We start from the raw sequence: 20462 nt of genomic DNA on the forward strand, positions 1-20462 counted from the left end.
CAGCCCAAAGGATCACCAGCTCGCTAGCAAAAATAGAACTCAGCTTAATTAACCCAGACTCACAGGAATCCATGAAGCAGAAGGGAACTAGTGAATAAATTTAACTGCCAGATGTGTTCATGACATTCTTTTTAACGTCAGCTATTATACAAGCAGGTTTTTTTTTTTTACCCAAGTACTGTGAATAAAACTGACAAGTCATAAGTACATCATAGGAAACAGTACAGAACAGGGCCCTGGAGAATGCAGGCAAGCTTTTGAGAGAGGCGGAAAGAAAGGATAGAGGATAAGAGAGGCACCTCTGCCATCACAGGCAAGTCACTTCTCTGGGATTTTCCTTTAAAGGATGGGGATATCACAGCCTTCCCGCCTTACACGGCAAAGGTGGGGATTAGTGAGATGAGGCCTATGAAAGTGCTCTGGAATGTGCAGTGGAACCTACAAAGGAAAGACATCATCAGGGTTGTCATCATCTTGAAGTATCTACGATGGTGCATTCACCTTTGACACTGATGTCTTCAGGTGACTGTCACAAAGCTCTCTGAATAACACGAATGCTAATGTACTGCTCTCCAGATCTCTCGGTGATGCCACAATACTATCTTCTGATGAAATCGGTGTTGTCCAGGGAAGCGGGGTGACCCCTGGGACTTTCTGTATAGATGGATGACTGTCCATAGACTAGACCAGTTCCTGAGTCATCAGTAGGAGGTGGTTCAGGTCCGAAGCAGCTTTACACCTCTACCTTGGCTCCTTCACAGAATCTAACACACACACACACACACACACACACACACACACACACACACACATTTTGTTGTTGTTAATCCTCACCTGAGGATATCTTTCGATTTTTAGGGAGAGGGGGAGAGAGAGGGAAAGACAGAGTAACATCAATGTGAGAGAAACACATCTATTGGGTTGCCTCTTGCACGTGCCAGACCAGGGCCCGGGCTGGGGAGGAGCCTGCAACCAAGGTACGTGCCCTTGACAGGAATCGAACCCGAAGGCCCACGCTCTATCCACTGAGCCAAACTGGTTAGGGCCACAACATCTAATATTTTAGCTTTAGAATATACGGGTTAGATCCTAACGGGTTTCAATTCGTGTTTGGGAACTTCTTGTGACATATTCTTAGAAAACGGAATTATAAGGTGCTCGGGGTTGCCCAGAACCAGGAAGTTCAAGTTAGGGGCAGAGAAGAGAGTGCTCAGGGGAGCCATCTGGGGTGAGAAGGAACTCCCAGGACGGGACAGAGAACTTCCCGTAGCGCAGCTTCCACGACACCCTGCCTGAATTGAACTCCGATCTCTCCCCTTGCTCCCAGTTATGACATTAAAGATCACAGACAATGCAATGCCAACGTAATGGAAACTGTAGGAGTCAGTCAAACCAATCGTTTGTGGTTGTGCCAACCACACAACAGGACAAACTGAGCTTTTCATTCAACTGTTCCATATTAACGACAAACGGCACTCTGTGAATAGACTAAAAACCACCAAAACTGCCCTCCCAGTCCACTCTCCTCCTAATTTTGTTCTTCTCAGGGAGGGTGAGAGGGCCATGAATCTTGACTAGTCTAAGCCAAACACAGGCCTTCTATCTGCCTTGCCACTGACTAGTTTAGAAATGGGTTGTATGATAGAAGTTTGGCTAGTGAAGTCATGTCTGCTGGAGACTTCTGGGAAAGCTTTTCCACTCTTAAAAATGACATAAGAGCCCAGCTGGATGGCTCAGTTGGTTGAGCATCATCCTGTGCACCAAATGGTCACCGGTTCACTTCCCAGTCAGGGCACATACCTGGGTTGTGGGTTTGGTCCCTGGTCGGGTGTGTAAGGAAGGCAACTGATCAACTTTTCTTTCTCACATCGATGTTTCTCTCTCTCTCCCCCCTCTCTCTCCTTCTATCTCTCTCTCACCCTCTCTCCCGAGGAAATAGCAAAAAGATGGCTGTCTGCAAGCCAGGAGGGCGCCCTCACCATGAATCGAATCTTCAGACACCTTGATTTTTAAACTTCTCAGATGCCAATAGTGTATGAAATAAATGTTTGTTGTTTAAGCCTAAATAAACAAATACCACTGAATTTTGTACTTTAAATGGTGAATTTTATGGTATATAAATTATATATTAATTTTTAAAAAGTGATGACAGAGTTAACTAATTCTTTTGTGTTATTACTTTTTAATGCTTGCTTCTCCCATATAAGACAGTAACTTCCTTGAAGGCAGGGACTATTCTTATTTTGTTCAACGCTGTATCCCATGTGCCTAACACATCCTCAGTGCTTATTAAATACTATTGTTGTTGAATGAGTGAAGCCCAAAAACATAGTCATCGGGTGGGGTTTAGCAAGAACTTGTTGGAAGGATTCCAATTACAGGTTTTCTTTCTTCTTAAATGTCAGCAAACTTGACATCTAAGACACATGGCAAGGCAAAGTAAACGACCTGTCAGTCTGTCCACCTGTCTGTCCATCCTTCCACCCACCCATCCAACAGAGGTCGTGACTCGTGGTCCAGCGGTGGGCTACATGCACACATCCTACAACTCGCACATGCAGAGAAAACCACCTCCACCCAGATGCAGGAACTTTGCCAGAGGCTAGACTTGCTAGAGCAAATGTCCTTTCAAGGACAATTCAGTGGAAGCTCTTCAAAACACAATCTTGCACCATTAAGCAAGGCAGTTAATTTGATGTCAGTAAAGTCCTTTCAAGCATATAGATAAACAAAAAATTTTCAACTGGGGAGATCTTGTCAAAGGACAAGCTAACTTTAGCATTCACTTCCCTGCCGGATTTTTACTGCCGGTGAAACAACACAAACAGTTGGGCAATTACACGTACCCGGGCATGTAGACGAGGCCCACACACAACACCCCTGGCTTTCTGTGAAGGGCAGAGCACAGAGCCTGGTCAGCATTCCCGAGATGGGACACGGAGACATGCTGCAGCCCAGCCCGGCAACGCCCAGTTGCAATATAATTTGGTTGAAAAATGACCACCAATGACAGTGGGAGGGCCCTGGAGGGTGGGACTGATGTGATAACTTGGCTTGTCAACTGATGCTGGGAATTCCAATTTTGTTTAGACAGAGATGGAGGGAAATGCAAGGCTAAATCCAGATCCTCTACCTTCTTAAATGCACCTGAAAGCTAGGGAGCTGAATGCAACTCATCTGATAATAATTCAGTTTTTTTAAAAATATATTTTATTGATTTTTTACAGAGAGGAAGGGAGAGAGATAGAGAGTTAGAAACATCGATGAGAGAGAAACATCGATCAGCTGCCTCCTGCACACCCCTCACTGGGGATGTGCCCGCAACCCAGGTACATGCCCTTGACCGGAATCGAACCTGGGACCTTTCAGTCCACAGGCCGACGCTCTATCCACTGAGCCAAACCGGTTTCGGCAATAATTCAGTTTTATTGCAAATCTATTTCATTCATTCATGAATGTGTGTGTGTGTGAGAGAGAGGGCAAGGGAGAGAGAGAGAGAGAGAGAGAGAGAGAGAGAGAGAGAGAGAGAGAGAATTTACTTCTAGAGGTTTGTAGAAATATATTCAATATATTAAATCCTATATTTTTTATAATACTATTCAAAATAAATTCTGTTGAATGTTCTCATTAGCAGACGGCATAGCACTGGGGATAGCTGTCACTAGAACCAGCCTCACATTCAATAATCTAATTTGACATACTTATTTCTAAGTTATTATCCACCGATTACAACAGTCTGATTTACAAAAAAGCTCGGTACATATTTTTCAGTAACCCTCCAGCCTCAATACAAAGATACATTTTTTTGTTCAACCCAAGTTTGCATAGGAATTGTCTACAGAACACGTTAATGTAAACTGCTGTGATCAAGTTAATCATAATTTACAGGGGGAAAGAAAGCATAATTTGCAAGGGAAGCCATCACTGGCATGTTCTTCTGAAACACCAGCCCTTGCCCAGCAGTTAGAAAGGCTGGTGTTTCTGAAGGCTCCGGGGGAGAGGAGGGCGGGAGTGATGGCTGCACCCCATCTTGGGGAGCTTTTGGGAGGCGCACGTAGAGTGGAGATGAAATAACTTGCCTGAGGTCACAAGGAAAGGAACCAGCCGATCCAGGGACTGAATCCTGAGCCCTGTGCTGGTTTCCTTCTCTTTGGGGGAAATAAATAACTAGTGCTAGAGCCTAACGAGGTGCTGGTAACATCCTAGAATTTGCTCGATGGGGTCCTGCCTGAGCGGCCAAGCAACTGAAGGATTCCATATTCTCCTCCGGATTTCGGCAGCGATGGATGGAGGGGGCTCGCTGCCTTGCCTTCCACCGCTTCCACCAGGGCTGGGATGGAGAGTAGGAGCTTCTGCTAAAGACACAAGGTGTCTGTGGGGTGTTTCCTTTGCTGTTCGAGGCTGGGGTGCTCTGGGTTGGCCAACGAACATCAGAGCTAGAAACAGGGCTCTGTGGTCAGACAGACCTGGGTTCCTCTGCTCCTTGCTAGCAAAGCGACCTCACACACGTCACTACGAACATGAACTAATGGGTACCGACGCTTGCTGGGCACCGAGCAAAGGGCTTCTCATAAATCATGGTATTTGAGCTTCAAAAGAATCCTACCAAGTGTATTATTATCTCTAGTTTTCTGATGAAGAAAATGAAACTGGGGTCAAGATCACAGTGCAAGCAGGTGGGTTCAAATCTCAGCTCTGTCACTTTCTGGGTATATTTTCTTTGAATTCCAGTTTCCACATCTGCAAGATGGGTGGAACTGCAGACTGGCCTCACAGGGCTGTGGTGGGGGAAAGAGACAGTGTGCAGACAGCCCAGTGCCAGGCACGTCAGGAAGGCTTATCACAGTGCAGTGACTGCATCACCGCCTCCCTCTTCAGTTCCATCAACACCAGGCTCTGCGCCAGGTACAGGGATGGAAAGACCCAGTTCTAGCCCTGCTCTGGCATAGCTCAAAGCCTACAAGGGGCTCAATCACAGAACAGGTAACCACTCCTAGGTGAAGAGCAGTATTACAGATGATGTACACCAGGCCCTGAGCACATGGGGAAGGTGCCACAGAGGGGTTTGCCAGCCAGAGGAGGAGCATCCATCTAGGTACCTGGATAACCTGGACAAAAGCAAAGAGAAAGGGAGGGGAGGGTAAGTTGGGGGAAGGGTAAGTAGTTCACCGTGGCTGGAACATCAGGAGCAAAGACATAGCTGGGCTGCGTGGGGACTGGGGCACAGTCAGGAAGGGCTTGCATGCCAGCTGGGGTGGAGACCTCTGCCTGCAAACCTGGGGCGCGATGAAGGTACTAAGCCAATGAGTAGCAGGTTCTGGCTTCTGTTTCAAAGGGAACCCTCACTCATGATTCCATTTTTGGTGAGCATCTTCTCACTGCTATTCCCTTCTACAGATTTTTCAGGATGTACCATCTGCCCGAATCCTCCCTGAGTCACCCCAGGCCTCTGGGGAATGACCAGACTTGCAGGGTAGACCTCACCATCCTTCCAGCCAAGAGAGGTCTGTGGGGGTGACGTGCCTATGACAAGACGTTTCTCAACAAAACAGGTGCCTCCCCTGTGACTGACACTAGCTACAAAGGAGCTCTCGCATCTCATAAGACCTGTTAGAACAAATGCACTAGATTCTGAGTCCAACGTTCAGTTCATAGATCTCTCCTCTTCTTTAAACTTAATGGGGCAACAATGAGAAACCAGTGAGGCTGGCCTAGTGCGTCACCTTGGGAAGGAGGGACAGGTGGCTCCTTGTTTTCAGGGTTCACAGTTCCACACGGCCTGCGAAGGTGACAGACGGACCTTCACTGACCTCAAAAGAAACCACCTTCCTTCGGTCGGGAACTGGGAAGGTGAGAGGGGACGGGAGGGTGAGAAACACGTACTGCCCTGATCTAGTTCAGCGCATTGCTAACAGAGCATGACATTAAAAAAATCTAAGAATCCCTCGGATGCGAGAAATGAAAGCAGTGCAAACAGGAGAAAGAAAAAAATCAAGCCTAGTCAAGCCTAATGCTTTTCTTTAAAGACACGTCAGCCTGTCTATGTTTTCTGGACACACTTTTGGTTCAACTGTGAACATAGTAAAGAAAATAGAATGAAAGAAGTATGTAAAATTTCCCTTGCCAATATCAATATAAAAAGTGAACACTTATATCAACACATACTTTGTGACGCGAGGTTGAAAGAAACGATGTGGGCTGACGAAAGCCTTGAAGTTGAGCCTCTCACCAACATCCAAGTCCCAAACAACACCAGCTCTCATAGTGCTGCCCTCTACTCCTCACAATGCGGCCTGACATTCATTCTCCAAGTTCATTAGGATGTAAATTGAGTTTCTGGACAAACCTGTAAAAGGATCCCTTTGGTTTAGGGCCTCTTGGAAGTCAGATGAGCAAACTTCACTCTGGGTCACAGAAGGACAAATGGACAAGCTAGTCTAACAAAGCCGCCTGAATCTTTGTGAAGAAAGCAGATCTTTATGACAGAAAAGAAGCTGCTATGTTTGACTCAAGGGTAGAAGAGAATGCATTTGAAATGCAAAAGATGATTGGGGCAAAACTGGGCTTGATTTGTCAGTGCTAATTATAGAACCGCCACACTCAAATTTAGGCGAACACTTAAAATTTTATCAAGGAAACACCTGGAAAACCTTCAACATTTTTAGGCACAAGAACTTGTGCAAATATGGCATATTTCATTTACCCCTGTCCACCGCCTCCACCCCAAATGACAAGGACAGAGACACATTGCAGAGTGATTCTCATACCCTCCTCTCAGGATATACTTAATATTTTTAATCCAAATAAAGGTGAATTGTGATCAGAGAACATGGTGCTGCTTCTCTGCTATGGGTCATCCCAAACGTATACACAATGAAACAAAACCAACAGCAGCCTTTGGAGAGAAAGCCCAAGGTTGGCAGGTCTTTCCCTGTAACAACAGGACTTTAACATAAATAACCTGGCCTGGACAATACAGATACTCGAGAAACATTTGTTTTCACGTCTCTGGGGACTCTGCCGGCAGAGGGGAGACGGGCCTAGCGAACCCGAGCAGTTTCCTACCTTTCTGCTGGATGCAGAGCTGGGGCGCCTGGCAGCCCTGCTGGCTCTTCAGTTCATCACCACGCTGGGATCTGACTCCTTTTAGGAGGCTGTGGGAGCTCAATTCTCATCTCTAGCAGGCGCTTCCCTTATTTGCTCAAGCCTGGAGCTGCCCCCCGAGGCCATGCCAGGAGCCACCTTGGCCCAAAGCACAGACCAGGACCATGGCAAACACTGTCCCTGCAGGGGAGCTCCTCCAATGGCCCTGAGCCACCAACCGGGAATATCCACAGCTCAGGGGACAGCGGCCCCTGCCCTGGCTGGTCTGCACCTCCTTTCCATCTCACGGAGTCCTGGCTGGGAAGCAACCAGGTGGCAGGGAAAACCCGGAGTGTTCTCTGATCCCGGTGTGGCAGGAAGTCAAGCTGCTACAGAAGGGACCGGGCTCAGGAGGTCTGGAGCCTACTCCAGCCAGCCAGTCACAGAGCACACAGAGCACGCCTCCCAGGGGAGCACTGCTAAGCTAGTCAGACAAGAGCCCAGCTCCCGCAGGCCATGGGGACAGAGGCAGCTGCAGGAGAAGGCAAGCCTGAGTGAAGGAGGTGTCACAGTGTCTCAGGGCCTCCTTGATGCCTCACTGGGAGGTGGGGGGTGTGCCACAGACTTCATTTCCTAAAGGTAAGTGCTGCAAAGGTACACTGCTGGGGTCACGTGCCTGGCCCTCTACCTGCCACTCAAAACCTGGACCAGGGGCCAGCAGCTTCAGCATCGCCTGGCAACCTTGCAGAAGTGCAGTATCCCGACCTCCTGAATCAGATGCTGCAGTGCAACAAGCTTTGAGTACACGTAGAGAGTGGGAAGCGCTGGGCTCTGTATGGGCAGCAGATGACCCACAGGGGAAACTGAAGTTCTTCTGCGTAGACTTACCGTGTCCCCTTTCATTACTATGTTTTGTGTAGATGTCATAGTTTACACAATATTTCAGTAGCATGGAACATCTCGTATTTAAAAACAACACGTCCAATAGAGGAACAAGCTCTTTATACAACCCAAACTGCTTAGTGACCGTTATCTAAAGCAGAAATTCTAAATCTTAAGGTATGGGCCCTTTTGGGAAACCACTGAAAGCGATGGGAACCATCTCACATATTGTCCGAAACATGCATCCGGTGTGAGTCAGGTTCACAGACCCCTCCCCAAACCCCATGCTCGGGGGACCCTCTCCTGAGCTAGGGCAGAAGGCGGTCCTGGCTGAGATGGGCCTTTCAACACTCTGTGAGTTTCCACACCCCAAGGCTCTGGGCTGTGTTTGCTCTGAGCTGACTCAGCCGTGCCCAGGGCATTGCTGTAACTCACACGTCACCCTGAATTTTTGCACACAGGCTGAACTTCACCACCCAACCTCACCACCGCTTTGGGTTTGGGCTTGCTCTCGCCAAACTGCTAGGGGAGGAGGGATTGAGCAAGTGGGGAAATTCCTGCCTGGTGATGAAACACGCTGCCAGGGTCTGTGTGACTTTCACAAAATACCAGGTGGAATTTCACACGTTTAACAAAATCCCACATGGCACTCATTTCCACAGCATTGCGGTTTATCCTCCTTAAGTGTCTCTGCACCTATAACTCCAAAAGTGTTTTAATGTAAAAAAATCTACCATCTTTACTAATAAAACACACAATCACACAGAGAGACAGGGATTATAACAAGAGTGGATCGATCATTCCTATTTGGATCGATACACACGCACACTTTTCAGACTAGTCCGTCACTATGCCTGCTTGAAATGGGAGCGGGCAGAGGCTGCACACGCGGGGAATCTGACAGCCCCGCGTCTGGAACGTGGTCTGGCCCCGATTTTCTTTATTGTGGCTCCGCTGTCAGCGTGGCGTGGCAGCCGCGCCTCTCGCACCAGCACAGGAAGCTTTTTGTCCACCCACTGAAAGATGAAACACATGCTAACACACAGGAGACAGTTCTCCAGACAAAGCCCCTTTAAGCTCCTTCCTGGAATGAAACAGACGGTGAAAGGAGGCTGACGGACGGCCAGGAATTCTCAAACCTCTGGAACACACCTGAGTCACCTGGGGAACCCGAGGAAGAAAGGGCACATTTCCAGGCCCCAGCTTCACAGAGGCAGAATGTTATTAGTGGGGCCCAGACCCTGCTCTATTATTTTTTAGAGCTTTTGAGGTTTATAGAGAAATTGCACAGAAAGTAGAGCTCCCATATACTCCCTCTCTCCTACCACCAGTCTCCCCTATTAACATCTTGCATTAGTGTGATGCATTTGCTAAAATTGATGAACGGATATTGATGCATTATTTGATATGAATGACTACATTAATTATTAGCAATGTCATTAATAATATTCATACCTTATTATTAACCAAAGTCCATGGTTTAGATTAGGGTTCACTGTGTGTTGTATGGGTTTTGGCAAATGCATATTATGTACCCACCATCATGGTATCATACAGATAGAATTTTATTACCCTAAAAATGCCATCCTCCCCCTATTCATCCCTTCCCCCAAACCTGCATTTTCCCCCCATTGATTTTTAGAGCGAGTGGAAGAGAGGGAGGGAAGGAAAGAGCGAGAGAGAGAGAGAGAGAAACATCACTGTGAGAGAGACACATTGATTGGTTGCCCCCCCCCCCACACACACCCATGGGGTGCAGATTAAACCTGCAGCCCAGGTACGTGCCCTTGACCTGAAATCCAACCTGTGACCCTTCGGTTACTGACACTCTAACCACTGAGCAACACCGGCCAGGGCCAAACCAGCATTTTAACAGACGTGCAAATAATTTCTTGCAGGTAGTGAGAATCAGAAATGCTGACTTAAATCTTGAGACCTGGATGGAGGAACTGTGAGCCAGACTGGCCTCAGTTTCCCTAACAGCCAAATAGTCACCATAATATAATTTTAAATTTCAAATCGTCACCATGACTAGTCTTGGCCCTCTATTTAAGGGGACAATGTGCATGTTAACAGTACCTGATCTCTGAGGGCCCCTCCATCTCACATTAAGGCTTGATAAGCATTGTGAGGACTCCAAGGTTTTTCCAAAATATCAATGAACTCATGGTCTTGGACATACAAGCCTACAAGCCTCAGAACAGTGCAGCTGTGGACGCCCAGATGAGGAAGCATGAGTGAGCAGCGCCCGGCACGCTGAATGCAGAGACTGGGCAATGTGTGGGCAGCGCAGCAGGGGTGTCATGAGATGCCAGTCCCCTGGAAAAGCCTCCCCCTTTGTCAAAATATCCTTCCTCCCAGGCACTTCTCATCCACAGAGACGTGCTCACCGGCCGTCTGGACGCTGCTGCACCTTATCGTTCCTGTGACTCCAGACGCGCCTTCCCAGCCCCAAAGTGCTCTAGGACACAAGTCCGCGTTCCCCATTAGGTCAGCGGAATTTATGATGGTTTTAGGATTGTGTGTTACCTCTCAGGGATGACAAGCACCCCAGGGGCGGGAGCCAGACATCCAGTGTCTCCTCGTCTGGTTTCATGGAGACACCCCCAGGTCACAGCCATAGTCGCGACCCAACTGGCGAGAAGCCAGCTGGCGCTCGGTTTGGGCCCCTGCAAGTTCCGCCTTGTCCTCTCAGGGCTGCGGCTGAAGGAACCGTCAAGATGCACGGAGAACAGTGGGGCAGGAAGGTGACTAACCCCTTCTGCAAACGGAGGTGCAGAGCAGCCTCGGGGGCATCTCCCAACCCCAGCCAGGGTTTCTGGAAGCAGCCGAGGGGCTGCACTCGCGCCACATGCAGGCTGTTGCCCTCGAGATGGTGCCCGTTTTGAGGTGGTGTCATCTGTTCAATAAACATTTATGCAGCCCCTACTGTGAGGCAGGCCCTGGCCCGTGTGCTGGGAATGAGAATCAGACTAAGTCCTTGACCTCGAGCGGGCTCAGTGTCTGTTTGGGGGAAACAGGCCTGCAGATGTTGCATGGGGTTCAGCAAGGGGCAGAGCAGGGAGAGGCCAGAAAGGGCTGCTTTGAGGAAGGAACTCTCAAGTGGCACCTGGAAGGGTGAGCAGGTGCCCCTGGGGTTGGGGCAAGGAAATTAGAGAGGTCACACAGACAAACATGCCAATGCAAAGGACCTACAATGCACAGTGAAATCACTGTGTGGCCTTAGATGCTAAATTTCTGCCAGGTAACATTTTCATTAAGAATATCATTATTCTGAAAAAAAAAAAAAAAGAGTATCATTATGCTGGACACTCATTCTAAATGGGATTCAGTACATATACTACTAAAGAAATATATAGGCCTCTGCCTTCAAGCATGGGGATTAAGCAAAATTGGGTGACCCCAGGATGCTCAAATTCCCTGCCTCTAAATGCATACAACAGCTGACAACACAGGAGGCCTGACCCTGCTCGCTTTCCCACGTGTTCACATGCCTGGGGCTCAGAAACAGAACCCAGGGGCCTGGAGCCTTGGCTCTCAGTGGGAGTGGGCCCATGTCCAGGGTGGAGCTGGAGTTTGAAAGAGCATATTTGATGTTATAAATTTACCTTTTAAACCAAAGGTAAAAACTGTTTCCTCCTAGAATTCCAACATGTATGGGCCTGGATGGTACCACTGGCGTTTTTGAAACAGAGGCAGGCATAGCACCAACTGCGTGGACGAGCATGTCCCTCCTCACAGCAAGACGGCTGCTGGAGGTGACTTGGGCATGAGACACCCAGAAGCCACGTGGCCAGGCACCTAGGCCCATCAGCTCACTTGTGCACAAAGAGCAGCACAGGGTGGTGTCACCAGGAGCGACAGGGCCCCCCCAGCAGCAGCTGCCCCACTCTGGTGGGAAGGGCAGGCTAACGGGGACCTGAGCACAGGCCAGTGGCCTCGAGAGCAGGAAGGAAGAAACCGGTTGCCTACAGGCTACTCAAATTACCTTCCACCAGTGCAGTAGGAACTGCAGTCATAACAGCTGTCTGGTGTTCACAGACAAAAAGAACAGGGTTCCTGACACGTTTCCTCACTTTTCAACTTATTCAAATGCTTGTACTTGCACAAGGATGGGATTCAGGGCAGCTGACGTAGTTCTTCAAATGGGGCTGGGCACAGCTGGATTTCCCAGACCCTGCACAGCTGGAGTGAGCACATTCAATACTGCAACGTTTTTACTCTTTAAATAACTACTGTTTGCACTACACGACCTACGGAGTGTGACTTCCACTGACAGCCTGGGTGGTGGCTGAGCTCATAGCGATTCTCAACAGCCACAGTCCACTCTGCCTCCCACTCCTGTACCTTCCATGTCAGAACCTGCAGCAGGAAAAGGAGGCGTGCACAATTTCTGTGTTTATTTTTAAATTGATTCTAATTTTTATTTATTTTTGTATTAATCCTCACCCAAGGATATTTTTCCCCTTCATTGATTTTTTGAGAGAGTGGAAGGGAGGGAGAGAGACACAGAGAGAAACATTGATGTGAGAGAGACACATTGATTGGTTGCCTCCTGCACGAGCCCCAACTGGGGCCGGGGATCGAGCCTGCAACCGAGGTACATGCCCTTGACCAGAATCAAACCTCAACCCTTCAGTCCACAGGCTGACGCTCCAACCACGGAGCCAAACTGACTAGGGCAGATTTTTGTGTTTTTAAAAAGGGGATGTGGGTGAGATAATTTTCAGAATGAACAGCTTTGGTGCCCTGTGACCACACCCAGGCTGGCTCGACCTGGGAAAGCCTGACTTGTCCAAGAGACCTCTTTCTCCTGAACACAACACCCAGCTCTGCTCCATCAGCATAGGAGCCTCGGTGGTTCCTATGGGAACCTGGATAGCCTGAATCTTAGACCAGGAAGAACTTTTAAAGGTCACGTCTCAGCCTTGCACCTCACACAGAAATCGCTTCTGCAATATGTGGACACAGGTTCCCAGATTCTACTTGATTACTCTCAGGAACAGGAGGCTCATGCCCTTGCAAGCACAGCCCAGCACGCTTTGGACAGGTCTGCTTTTCAGCATGTTTTCCTTTCACTGGTTAACGGTCATCCCTGTGTTTAGGAAATGAAAAACTGAAGTCTAACCTCCACCTGCTGTTCAGGTTTGGTCCTCTGGGATCTGCCCTCTTCTAAGAGTTTTCCACATCAAGCAGACTTGTTTCTACAAACATTTCTATTATGTTTTGGGTTTTGAACCCTTCACCTTCCTTGTTCCCTTTCCCCAAACAAATCTCTGCCTGACTCTGCTCCCCTTAAAACCTGGCACAGAGAACAAAACAGACTTTGTCTAACTTGTAGATACTCTGTTGCTTCCCACATTATTATTCCATTAATCCGGTTAAAGGTTAGGATTTCTAGAGCTCTCTAGGACCTAGCTATAGTACATCTTTGGGTCTTAGAACCTAAAGCCCAGCAGGGGGCAGCACCCAAAGGGAAGGGGCTTGGACCTCAATGGCTGAGTCCTCAAGTTTCCCCAAACTGGCTGCACCCTGTAGCAGCTGTATGACCTTGGACAAGTGACTTCTCTTATCCTCAGTGTCTACGTCTGTACAATGGGGGTGATAACATGTTATAGGCCTCCTAGGGTTTCTGTGAGGATTCAGTGAGATAATACTTGAAGGTACCTGCCATGTGAAAAGCCCTCGACAAATACTGGCTGCCATTATGGCTATGAAATACTACTCTCCCTCTCCCTTCATTCTACACCCACTACGGGGCATACGCAGTACATCTGGCAGGAGTTAGAAATGCAGGTGTAAATTACACCATCCCCCTGCTCAAGGGTATCTTGGTCTCGGGGACTGTTATACAAACAGACAAAGCCAAAAAGAACTGGGAGGTATGAGCAGGTGTTTGGGAACCCAGAGGAGGGAGCCCCATGTCTGCTGGGGTGGCCCAGGAAGGCTTCCTAGCCTCAGCAGATCCTTAAAGGACTGTGACAGGTGGATGGCAACTGAGTGCAGAGTGGTTGATAGAGAACAGACGCGTGTACAGGCACAGAGTTATAAGAACATGGTTCTACATCAAGGAAGATGTCAGTGGTCCAGAGTGGCAGGACCAGGATGCCAGTGGGGGGGGGGGGGTGGCGCGGGCTGGGCCGTGAGGGGAGGAGGAGATAAACAGAAATGAGCCTCGGCAAGTGGATCCATCACTCATTAGCCCCTCAAATAAAAGGGAGGGCCTACTTTGTGCTGGGCACAGGAGATAGTGGTCAGAAGACAGACAAGGTCTGTGCCTCCATGGAGCTTACACACCAACGTGGCCTTGTATGTCATGCTGGGCAACAGAGGGTTAGGACATAGCAGGCTGTATGTTCCAAAGATGACCACAGCAATATCTCCTGCTCCATCCACATGATCTTCAAGGTGACCTTGCCACCCTCCCATTGAGAAAGAGGATCTATGTCCCCTCCTCCTGAATCTGGAGGGCTGACTGCTTTGATGAACCCAGTATGGTGATAGTGTCACTCTGTGAGGTCTGAGGGCGGGTGATGAAAGGTGATATAGCTTCACTTTGCTCACTGTAACACTCACCGTTGGGAGCTCTGAGGACCCAGGTAAGAAATCTACCCTTCCTAGGGCCTCCATGTTGTGAAGAAGCCACGTGGAGAGGTCATGAGCGTCCTAGCTTTAATTTGCCCCAGGCCAAGTGTCAGTTATGTGAGTCGACAAGCTCTGGAATGACCTGGACCCCCAGGCATCAAGCCAGCACCAGCCCTGGTGGCTCCCAGCTGAGGCTCTAGATGAGGTAGAGCAGAGACCAGCCCTCTCACTGTACCTGTCCTAATTCCAGATGCAAAGACCCCATGAGCATACGAACATGATGGATTCAAGCAGCTAGGTTTTGGAGTCATTTGTTAATCAGCAATAGAAAATAAAACAGAGTTTATACGGAGAAGGCAATGTGGAGACAGGTGATAATGTGATCAGGTCTACACTCTAGAATTTTCTCACTGAAAGGTGGGACAGATCTGTTGGATGGGCATTGAGATCAGAGGCAAAGAAAGCAAGGAAGGCCTGACTGCAGTCCTCTGGGGAGAAATATGAACAAGGAGACTAGAAAACATGGCAGGAGATGCCAAAGAGACAGGATCAGCCAACTTAGTGCCAGCCTTCCAGGGACAAGGGAATGAAAAGTGTGAGAGCCTTCCAGGTTCCGGCTGTGGAAGAGAAATGGATGTGGAAACACGGGAGGAGAAGCGAGTTTGGGGGTAAGACGAGGAGTAGATTTTTAACATGTTTACACAGCTTTAGTGAGAACCTGAAACACGGTGGCTACGCTCCTGTGTGGTGGTCAGCCTGGCTGCCTAACCACCCGCTCCATGACCTCGGGCAGGTTACTGCGCTCTTGCGGTGTCCTTGTCCAGAGAACAGGCGGAAGACCACACAGGTAAGTTAGCGAGGCTGAACTGAGACAATGCATACCAAGTGCTGCAGACAGGGTTTGGCATTCAGAAATGCCCACAAACGGTAGCTGCTCCTATTCCTATGATCACAATGATCGTGATTACTAACTAGCTTGCAGATGTGGTCAGAGGCTAGGCAGGTTCTTTGAATCCAGAGGGCCCGGCTGCAGGACATTAATGAAAGCTGTTCCCACGGAACCGCACACGTATCCCTGGTGAATGGTTTATTCAACCGTAAAGTCTGTGTCAACTTCCACAATAGCTGCACCAGCCTGCAGAGGCGTGAGGGAAGCCAATCTGTTAGCGGTCCTCAATTTCGCTCTCCCTCCCTCTCTCCCAACTCCATGGTTGAGTGGTTTTAATTAACAACTCCCACAGAGTTAAAGCAAAAGTCACTCGATTAATAAAGCTCTCACTCGCCACGCATGGTTCTCAGGTCTCCAGGTGGCGCTGAGCTTGTAATTGTGTGTTTTGTTTGGGTTCGCAGTGGGTGGGGGCTCTTGAGAGTGGAATTTCCTCGGAGAAGTTCAGGTTCCCCATCTGCAGAGGCTGGAAGCGCAGGCGACGGACACACCCAGCCCCACGAGCTTTAACAGCAAAAGCCGTGCTGTGGGGAGGCTCCTCGGTCAGTCACCGTGCGAAACGGGCTCCGGAGCAGAACCTTCCTGCCTCCGACCACATCATTGGTTCTCATTTCCGACATCCAAGGAACCGGTTTTGCCCCCATTTACGTTCTGCACGGGCACCCGGGGAATGTTGACACAAGTGTTTCTCAGGCTGCAGGAGAGACCTGGGGTGTTTAATTGAAATGAAACACATAATAATGCTTTCGAGGCAAAGAAAAGTATCCGCCTTGGCCGCGGCCCTGCCATCCTGGCCATCCTGTGGTCCTTGTGCAAGCATTCCTCAAGTATTTTCAAGCTCCCATGCGACGCGGCCCTCTGCGCCTCAGCCTTCGGAACGCCTCCTTTTAGCTCTCGTTACGGCTCCTTAAAATGGCACGGGGGTTAGCCAGGGCCTCCGATGTCCAGAAGGTGCCCACTCTTCCTTTCTGGCCTTGCCTCCCACCCATCGGAGCATGGGGGTCTAGCTACAGTGAAAAGCCACACTGCAGAGTTCTTGGAGCAAGGGCTGTGAATTCTGCCCGGTTGAACACGTTCTAGCAGTTAACTACCTGTGTGACCTGTTCAAGCAACGTAACCTCTCTGATCCAACTGCAGAAGGAGAACGAAAAACTGCCCCTCTCTCAAAGAGCTGGTCTGAAGAATGAGTGAGACATTACACGTAAAGAGTTCAGCCCGGGGCTTAGCATATAACAGGGACTGCAACGCAGTTTCGCTGCCAGGAATCACAGGACGGCTGCTGCGGGCCAGGCCGAAGGGAGGGCCTGTGTTAGCAGGCACTGCTGGGCCACTTCTTCCTTCAGAGCCAACACCACATTTATTCTCATCCCGTGTCTCTGACAACTTCACCCTTTAAACTTCGCTGCTCAAGTATGCGAGATTTCTGGTTTCAAAACTGATGACCGGGCGATTACAAGCACAAGGCTCTGGGGTCTGGGACCCGGATTCCGACGACACAGCAGAGAGAAACACAGACCCCCGTCTCCCACGCGTCCCAAGATCAAGAAGTGAATGGGAGCTTGATTTACAGCTAGAAGACTCTGGGGACAGACGTGGCCTCTCCTTAGACTGGGACTCTCATTTCACTTGGGGTCTCGAAAATCCTCAGCCCTCCAGAGCTGTGCATGCCGGGGTGTCTGTCTCATTCCTTAGCTATTTCGGGATTAAGAGGAAAGCTGGAAACCTCCATTTCTCAGGGAGATTTCTTATCAGGACCCGGGGGATTCTGGAAGGGATGCCATGGTTCTTGCAAGGCTGCACAGAGTTTTGCTTTGTGGTCACAGCCCAGGCAGGACGCGGCATCTGGAGCCCTCGCAGATGTTTCCAGGGGCTGATGTGCTGCTCTTCGTCTCTGGGCCGCAGGTCAGCTGCCTCCTGACCCAGATGACTCATTCCCACCGATCATCCTGTAAGGCCTGCTTGCAGACGGTGATGGTTAATTTTATGTGTCAGTGTGCTAGGCCATGGTACTGGATATTGGGGCAAACACGAGTCTAGATGTCTCTGTGAAGGTACTTTTTAGAGGAGATGAACATTTAATTCAAGAGACTTTAAGGAAAACAGATTATCCTCTAGCAAGTGGGTGGGCCACATCCAATCACTTGAAGGAAGGAAAGAATATCAGTGGATATTCCCCAGGGAAGAGGGAATTCTACCTCCAGGCTGCCTTTGGACTCAAGTTGTAAAATTTCCCTCTGGAGAACCCCAATACACAGACCAATTCGGGCCCAGTTGGCAGACCTGTGGTCACTGTACTCAGGACTAAGAAATAGCATGAGATCATCTCAGTGAATATTCGAAGTACAGTAAAGGATGGGGAAGGCAAGTGGATGCAATAACTGTGAGACGCTGAAGGGAACTACCATTCTGTGTGTCAAACTATCTCCTTTCTTCCTCACCACACACCTGAGGAGAAGGTTACCATTTAACAGATGGAAAACAGGCTCAGAAAAGGCAGCGATTTCCCCCAGGACACACAGATGGCAAGCAAGGACGGTGAGGCCAGGTCTTCTGACTCCACTTCTGTCTTCCATGACCCCATGACCCCCGAGCAGCATCATGGGAGGATCATGAGTGCTCAACAAAACTGCAGTTTCTTATCTTGATCTGAGCACAGGCACACATGGCCTATTTTTTTTTTTTTTTTGAGTCTTTCAACATGGGCTTACTGTCCCAGGGCCAAATCCTCCCAACCTCATCCAAATGTTTCTTCTCATATTCACCTCAACTCGAACTTGGTATCCTCCAACCTTGCCATCATAAATCTGTTGAGCGGCTCCGTAGCTGCTGCCCCTTGAAAAATAACTGGGAAGGGTATTTTTTCCCAGTGATTTATATGCTTATGATAAAAACTTATATATATGGACTGGGTTTTCTAGAGGGAGCTACACGAAAACATAACAAAACTGTGCAAGAGCTTCACAGGACAAGGGGACCTCAGGGTCCCTCGTGACACCTCGGTTCTCCCCATTCCTGGCACATCTGCGAAGCACTGAGCAGAGAAAGAGGAGCCTGCAGACCAGAACACATCTGCCAGGGGTTGATCCTGAAGGAGGCGACAGACTAGCCAACTAATGTCCAGCAAAGTGACAGAGGCACCGAGTCACACTGAAATTCCAGGGCACCAAGAGAAAGAAACAACAGAATGCCAGGCCACCTTTTTCATCTCTTCCATGGGCTTAAAACCATTAAGTAACAATTTTCCTTATTCGTAAAGTGTAAACAATGTCATGAAAAGCTAGGGTCTGGGGGTTACGATGCTCAGCATACGGAAGGGGTGCAATACACCCCCGCCACCCACCAAGAGCTACAGAGCTGGAGGATGTTTCTCCTGTCTGTGTAACTACTTCTCAATAAATGCGAGCTCACAGGTCCCAAGTTTATCCTGAGGAGAACCTGTAAGGACCAAAAGTGAACCCCCAAAATAACGAGAACCAGATGGGGCAGCCCTAAGAACAAGTTTCGTCTGTCCTACCCCAGAGCACAGCCTGGGGCCAAGGAGATATTTGTTAAATGTTTGTTGATTTGAAATAACTAAAATATAGAGTCTCTCCATAGTGTTGATGAACCCAAGGTGTAATCTCCCTGTTAAACACCCAGGGCCAGCCTGAGTCATGCCCACATGTCCCCATGTTGACATTGCTTACCAATGAAGGGCCCTGCGAAGGGCAGGAAGTCTACCTCGACAGGCAGCAGGCAGTCCAGAGGGTGGGAAGGAAAGGAAGGAGTGCCTTGTTCAGTCTGACTCACCACAGCAGGGTTTGCAAACCCAGCACAGCGACTGTCTGTCTGTCTGTCGGCTGGAGTGTTTAGGGGTAATTCGTATTTGTCATGTGAGTGTCAGTTACAGCCTCATCTCAAACCCCATCCACTGTAAGGAGAAGGGTGCCCCGGGGCTGGCAATGAGTAAGGGTGGAAGAGAATGAAATACACTGAGTGCTCTCACCCTGCACCAGGCACTGAACTAGGTCTATGTGTACACCGTGTCCCATTTAATCTTGGCGGCATCACCATTATCATGAGGATGAGTGGAAGGAGCTATAACACCCAGGCACGGTACCAGCACTTCGCATGTGTTGGTTATCTCATGATAGCAACTCCAGGCATGTTATTCTCTTGTGCAGATGGGGGAAGCTGGCTTCCCAGAAGGAGGAAGTGAGGACATAAAAGGCCCCCGCTGGCTTGCTCTATTCTCAGGTCCCCCCTGGAGCCCCCACATCATGCCTCTCAATGCTAACGTTTATTGCCTCCTGCCTTGTGCTAGAATTAAGTGCTGACGCACAGGGAGCCTCCCCCACCGGGCCCCATGCTTCTCCGGGGCAAGTCTGGGAAGGCTGTGGGATTGGGGTTTTCCCCAAACCCCCGGAATTACAGTCCACAGGCTGCTCTCCTTAAACATTCAGCCAGCCCGATCTGGGGCTGGGCTGGGCGGTCCCCGAGGCCTGAGACAGTCAGAGGGACTGGGTGGGTGTCAACAGGAAAGAGGGAGCACCGGAAACGGACTGAGGGTGCTGAGGACAAAGGTCAACTACTTCCCAGCTGGTTTCAGCAGAGGCTGCAACCAGGAATTGTCCTTGTCTCTCTGACACCTTCGTGCTCCTTGTCAAATGACCCCATGCCAGGCTGAATCAATGTGAAAAGTCCCTCGAACCCTCTGTGCGTCTGTTCCCAGGGCCTCGGCCTCACATAGAGCCACGTCCCCGCTCTCTGGACCCTGATAGCTTCTGACCAAGCCCACCGGTTCCCGTCGTGACTCTCCAATCCTTCCCAGGCACCATTCTCGGGAAAACATGCCCCACGTCCACATGTTCTCACGCCCTTGCTCTTGACCTTGGTCAGCCTGGGCACTTGTTCACCTTTCAAAATGCGGTTGCTGCTAGTGGTCCTTATGGTAGTGACATCCACTGAGGGCTCCGTCCAGGCACAA

At 49.4% G+C, this 20462-nt stretch overlaps 1 protein-coding gene across 1 annotated transcript in view; it reads right to left on the reverse strand.

Moving 5' to 3' along the window:
* NAV2 (neuron navigator 2) overlaps positions 1–20462 on the reverse strand; it is a gene marked incomplete at its 5' end in the record, with an annotated part of 137067 nt that overhangs the window by 105597 nt on the left and 11008 nt on the right. The window lies entirely within an intron of this gene.

The sequence above is a fragment of the Myotis lucifugus genome, unplaced genomic scaffold, assembly GCF_000147115.1.
Source record: "Myotis lucifugus unplaced genomic scaffold, Myoluc2.0 scaffold_143, whole genome shotgun sequence".
Lineage (NCBI taxonomy): Eukaryota > Metazoa > Chordata > Mammalia > Chiroptera > Vespertilionidae > Myotis > Myotis lucifugus.